General features: G+C 43.1%; 2 long non-coding RNA genes across 2 annotated transcripts in view; one reads left to right on the forward strand and one right to left on the reverse strand.

The window, feature by feature from the left end:
• The window catches only part of LOC117814559, a 40,148-nt gene continuing 33,683 nt past the window's right edge, over positions 1 to 6,465 (forward strand). The window contains exon 1 of the long non-coding RNA XR_004631591.1: positions 1 to 248. This is a non-coding gene — a long non-coding RNA (uncharacterized LOC117814559). The remainder of the gene's footprint in view (positions 249 to 6,465) is intronic.
• LOC117814561 lies at positions 833 to 1,263 on the reverse strand. The gene is made up of 2 exons (XR_004631593.1): positions 1,127 to 1,263; positions 833 to 934 (listed from the first exon to the last, which is right to left on the reverse strand). It is a non-coding gene; the product is annotated as an uncharacterized LOC117814561 (long non-coding RNA).

Genomic DNA, 6,465 nt, shown 5'->3' on the forward strand with positions numbered 1-6,465 from the left:
TGATGAATTGCAGTTTGGAACACTTCTGCATGGGCTTCATAGTTTGAGACCGGACGTTGCCGCTTGATTAAAACCTAGCCTGTGGAGGGCAGCATTATACTCCCCAGTGTACAGCCTGCCGGAATATCAGAAGAAGAAGAAGAAGGAGAAGAAGAAGAAGAAGAAGAAGAAGAAGAAGAAGAAGAAGAAGAAGAAGAAGAAGAAGAAGAAGAAGAAGAAGGATACATTGGTCCCCTCTCTGTCTGGAGGTAATATCAGTTTATTCAAGAAACAATCACACTTTTAATTTTTAATTGGGTCCTTTTTCCAAGACTCCTTTGTGCACATTTTGGGGACACACTAACTAGTAAATAATATCTCTTATTATCTAACTCACAAACCATCCAAGAAGTCTGCACTCCAAGTAAGTGAAATTCCACTATTGTTTCATTTATGTCGATACTAATTTGAAGCTATCCGGTTTCGCGCACACCTCACAGGCTTGTTAGTTTGACTTGTTAATTAGTTAATTAGCCAGTGAATGAAGCAGCTTTGGGCGTCAAATGTAACATTTTCAATTTGATAACTTTGTGTTTGCTAACCCTTTGCTAAGCCTCTGCTTACAGTTACCAGACTTTCTGGTTTGTTCAGTGCTACCTGTGATTTATGCCAGGTGTCTTGGGCCCAACAAATATCTGAATCTCAAGTGTCCGTCATCTCCACAATCTGACCGATGGATGACGGACCAGTCGGCCATGTACTGATTCCCAATCATTGTGAGAAATGTTGAAACAACATACTATAACTTACTAAAAAAACATTTCAGAATGAGATTCTACTTTGTTTCAAAGTGTTACAGTTGAAGTGATATTTTACTTAAATAGCAAACTATGCGTTTTGCAAAGTCCCCCTGGCTGTAGCAGCTGTCATAACTCCACTGATGCTAATGCAGGCTCTGAAAGTGATGAGAGACAGAGAAATTAAAAATTCATTTGTTTAGTGGTCACATATTTTTCATGTATTCAACAATAATTTTCTAACAATCTATTAAAAAAAAAACAAGATTAAACTTTTCTTTACACCCTCTTAAAATACTATTTTAAACTTAAGATGTATTTAAATGCTTACACTTGTTTTAAGTGCTTACCTAGACCTTTACCATGCTCTCTTTATTTCATAAAAAGCAAAGTACCATGTGTTAGTATTCAACAGTGAGTTGATTGTGTTTATGCTGTTTTGTTTTGAAAGCTGTTGCTAGCCTGCGAGCCATTGGCTGCAGCTCTGACTGATCCTGCCAGTATAATGACAGTTGGCTATCATGCCATTTAGACAAAGAAGAAATGAGAATAAAATGGTAAGTGCCAGAAGGCCAAGCTCAAGAAATAAAAATGGCTGTCCTCAAACTAATGGATGATTTCACACTTGCTACGTCCAATTACTCTACACTAAAACTCTGTATAGCTGAGGGGAACTGTTTTACTGAGGGATAATTCACTGTGGTCTTGTCACTGAGGTAAACTGCAGTTGCAGTACCTATTGTCATTTGACCCTTCGTCATTATTGCAGTTTTAAAAGCACATATTGTCAACAAATAACAAAATTAATAGAGATTGTTAATCAACATAATTCCAAACACAGCTCAGACTCCATCGTTATCACTTATTTCTCATATTTACTGTCGTGTTTGAATTAAGGTCAGGTTTGATTGCATAAGTAATGTTAATGCACACTGCAGTAAAACAAGCTTTAATTATATTCTATTAGTTCTAATCTGTTCAAAAAAAACAAAATGATTGCTTTGTCATTTTCTGATAAAAATCCAGTCAGCATGTAAAATGTTTGTAATATACGTTAATAACAACAAGAAACCTGACCTTTAATGTTTATTTTACACACGGCATCATTCCATATCTTCGATGTAAATGTCACAGTGGTATTTGAAGCCGTTACTATAGTATCCTGTAGCCTGTAAAGAACAAAGTCTGCATCCATCAAATGATCATGTGATTGATTTCCTGTGGCGATGTCATGATCATCTCTGTCGGCAGTTTGTTCATCCATTTTTCCCAGTGAGTCAAACTTTCCATCCTTCCACCTTCATCTTTCCACTCTTGAGTAACGGCATGTCTCTCATATGTATCTGATGGTGATATGGGATGTATGATGTCCATTAAATGTTAATGACATTCCAGGACAAGATGTCCTCATGAGCCGCCTGCAGCAACCCCCCACACTCACTAAAGACAACATGCTTAATTAAATTTGTTGGGGCCAAGATGGGCCTACATGACACTAATGTGGCCTGAACATACATGATAATGTAATATGCATGTTAATAAAGAGGCATCTCGTTTAAAGATTCTAAATAATGTAAGCAACACATTATTAATCATGGCTTGGAGCATCTGGAAGACAGAGTGCCTGCAATGCATGCACTCTGGAGCAATCCCGATGATGTGTGCAAGTGTGTATGTGTGCCTGTCCATTTGTGTGGGCGTTTTAAACTATGTACACCTTGCGACATGCTAATGGTGCATCTCATTTTACTATTTCTCATACAGCAGTCAAAAATGACATTCCCAACATCACTTTGCAGTGGCACATTTATTGTGCTTCATCTCATTTTTCAATCTTACAGACAGCCCAGTATTCATTTGCTACATTTAGTAGGGAGTGACTGTATAATAACCAAACTTTTATAAAAAAAAAACTAGCTGTGGCTCTCTCAGGGATGCAAGCATTAAAGTGAGCCATGCTAGTCAGTTGGACACAAAGGAGAAAATGCAGAGAGGGATTGGAAATCAGAGGGAGATCACAGCAGCCAGGCTGTGGCTGTGAATTTCACTAGAACATGGTGTGCTGAGGGTTGTGGAGAAAACGAGTAAGATCAGAAGGATAACCCTGTCCGTCTGCAGCTTTCCTATGGTCAAACTGCATGACAGACACCACATCTCGGCATGCAGTTCTGCCCACATGTATTAAGATTTGACAATTAAGTCCAGCACTTGTTTAGGCTGTAAACAGCCAGTCTGCTCTAATATTTGGAAACATGTCCCTCTTTCAAAGCTCAAAGGGCCACAGTATTATTTAGCTTGGCCTGATGCTGTGATGAATTAGTGAATTTCTCTGAGTGTGCTCTGAATTCCATTATGCTAATATTAACAGGCGGCCCATCTGTAAGGAGCATCAGATAGGATGTATTTCTGTGCACTCAAGCTTTTTCTACCCAGTGGAACATAGATTTAACCACCTGTGCACATATTCTAATACAGGATGATTTTCCTAGAAGCACCGTGGCCATGACTGAGGAAATATTCTGTAACAGGAATTGGCATACTCACTGAAATGTGAAAAGCAGTGCAGGTGGTGCCCAATGACCCACAGGCCCCCAGCATCTCTGGGTTAAAAGCTGATTGAGACCAATGACTTTGACTCTTACAGTAAGAGGGAACAAAAAGTTATGCTTCTATTTCAAATCAGCCTGAGTTTCAGCCCACACACAGGACATGCTTCATTGATCTGAGAAATTACAGGATACCACCCCTTCCAATTTCGCCATCACTGGACCAGACTGTTGCAGGCTTTTGAAACAATTACCCCAAGGGGACCAGAGTAACCTTGTTTATAGCTCATTGAGCATCCACAGTTCCAATTTAGCGCAGGTAATTACAACATCGTTATCTTCTCCTAAATCTTCACCAAAGGTGTTATCACCAAAAGCTTCCTCTCGCTCAACCGTTTGCCTTTTGGACAGTGATGGAAACAAACACGGCATCAGTTTGCCCAAGCATTTCTTGGACAGGCTTATGTTGGTTCTCCAGGTGCTGTTGACCCAGTGCAGCCTGCTCACCCAGAACACATCAGTCACACTAACACACATCTGTCGCACCAGTCTAACCCACTCCATCACAGCCCTGGCTGCTCTCTCCCCTTGAATGTCCCGCCCTGCTTGAAGAGGACAAACAAATCTTGTGATTTGCCTCTAATCTGCAGTCTACCCTCAGCATGGGCTACCGTACACCCAGCACATCAAGGACAAGCACTCCACAGGGGGGCTATCCATTAGCACAGCATCCTGCTTCCACCATAGTGTGATAGGGACAGGGCAGAGGGATACGCTCCAATTAGAGATGGAGACATGGGGACTTTGCCCCTGACATGTCCCTGCTGCTCCACAAAAGAAGTGTGAGCACACCTTTCTCATACAGAGAGAAGGCTTTTCTTCCTGTCATTTCTCCTGCCTCAGGCTTTTGCTGTTCATTCTCCTCATGAAGCCAAACCAGTTTGCATCATGCTGTTTCTTTTCTGTGTGATGCTGCCTTGGTGTGTGACCCTGTTGGTATGAGCGGTTGGTCAAGCTTATGTGTGTGAACACATCCAAGGAAGAAAATGTGTGATCTTGTGTATGTGCGCTTGGGGTTGTCTTTAGCATGCGCCTCTCGTCTGAAGCTTCCATCAACAGAAATCCAGCCCTCTTTAAAGTGCAGCATGTTCAGCCTTCCTCTACTGGGTTATATAGGTTGGACCAGCTTCATGCCTCTTTGCATTTGCATGCTGCATGAACACAATCTACTGACGCCCAATGGAAACTCCTTCTAGCCATTTGCATTGTTTTTTATGACTCTACGCAAAAGGAATCAATTTGCGGCCATAATCCGTCCGGTTTCTAATCAGGAGTTGTGTACATAGGAGGAAGGAGAAACAGAAGAAGCATAGCAACAACATTCTTGTATGAATATTTCATCTTTGTTCTATATGAATAAAACACAACGTGGTCCTGATTGAACCACAGGACGGCATACCTTTCACCGCTCCTGTGTGTATCTGTACATTCTAAAAGAGAGAGATGAGCACTCGGATATGAATGAGCTTTTCCATTATAAGACGCCTCCCACTGAATCTAAACTTCACCAATAGCCTGCAAGCGCAATTGCAGCCTTCCCCGTAAACACAGAAAAATCTAGTGTATTTGGTTGATTATGCAGCGTATCAACTATGCATGAAGCAATTACATAGCAGGGCCTTGGGGCTCGGATGGAAACCAAATGGATGAATTCCTACAACGATTCCTCCCTATTCTCTCTCTACATGTCCATTCATTAATCCAGCGGGCTGCCATTTGTCTGTGCAAACATTCGTTTAGCTGTTTGTTTGCCTGTTTGCTCAGCCATGGACGTTTTATTTTTTACTGCCTCAAGAAACACCAGTGTCTCGTGACCCAATCAATTGGGATTTCCATCAGACCCGAAGAGAGGGCCTGCATTGATAAATAAAAGGTCAAAGGTAGAAGAAGCAGGCTCGGGGACAAGGCATGTTGTGACAGAAGTGAGACGAAAAATAAAGCAGTGGATCTGCAGAGGCTTAGATTGATTGGAATTTAGGAAGAGGGAGGAAAAAATTAAATTGGGGGGAAAGGAAGGGAGGGGGAGGCTGGATGAGAGTAGACACAGAGAAAGAGAGAGCGAGAGACGAGAGCAAGAGTCAGCATGATAGGGGCCAGGCAGAGAATGAGATTTTTGCCCTGAGAGCACCAACTTCAAAAGCTTTTGGGGGCATGCCTTTGCACAATTTTACTCTTAACATAATCCAGATTTCTGAGAGAGTGTGTGTGCATAAGAGGGAGGATGGGGATGAGGAAGATGTAAAAGAGACAGAAGATCCCCGTCACACCCTCTCCCCATTGATCCCTCCTTGGAAGAGCATTAATAAGCCATCACCCATTTCCCTAAATCCAACATGTCTGATTGCTCTGAAGGTTAAGCTGTAAACGGCACTAGTTTGTTGAGAATGAATCCTGAGCACTGATTGACTTGTATGCTGTGTGTGTGTGTGTGTGTGTGTGTGTGTGTGTGCACTTTTGCCTGTTTGTTTCTGTGTTTTTGTGAGTGCTTGTGTGCCCGTCTGCCTCCCATTCTTCCATCTGTATTCTTTTAATCCTATTCTCCTCCTCTAATCCATCTTTCTCCCTCTCTGCCTCCCACATTCTCCCACCCTCTTTGCCCTGTCCTCCCCCCCTTTTTTATCTCTCCTCTCTCTCCTCTCTCCCTCCCTGTTCTCTTGCTTGATCGCTGCTGTCTGCAAAGCAAAGAGCTGCATCTTCCATGCGGTTGTGATTCACTTGGCAGTCGCTCCAGATAAACATGTTGTGGTGGACAGACGCCTGGGTCCCGGTCCGGAGGAGCAGGACGGGGGAGGACAGACTGACGTGGGTGGGCCCCGGCCCTGGTCCCAACGTCATCACGGGCAGCAGCGGGCAGCGCCAGGCACTTGGCCAGATGGTCCCAGAGTCAAGCTCTTGCCACTGTTCATCAAACACACCCGCTCTCTCCGTCTTGCCTCACCATGGCCCCCAGCATCATGTCACAGTGGAACCAGAGAAAATTAGCACCTAATTATAGGCTCCTCTCTGTGAAGGATGGTGCTAGTGGTGTGTGTCAGCTTGTGGAGGCTGGGTGGTTGACTCACTGTGGGGACCTGGGCCCGCAG

The sequence above is a fragment of the Notolabrus celidotus genome, chromosome 6 (genome assembly GCF_009762535.1).
Source record: "Notolabrus celidotus isolate fNotCel1 chromosome 6, fNotCel1.pri, whole genome shotgun sequence".
In the NCBI taxonomy this organism is placed as follows: Eukaryota; Metazoa; Chordata; class Actinopteri; order Labriformes; family Labridae; genus Notolabrus; species Notolabrus celidotus.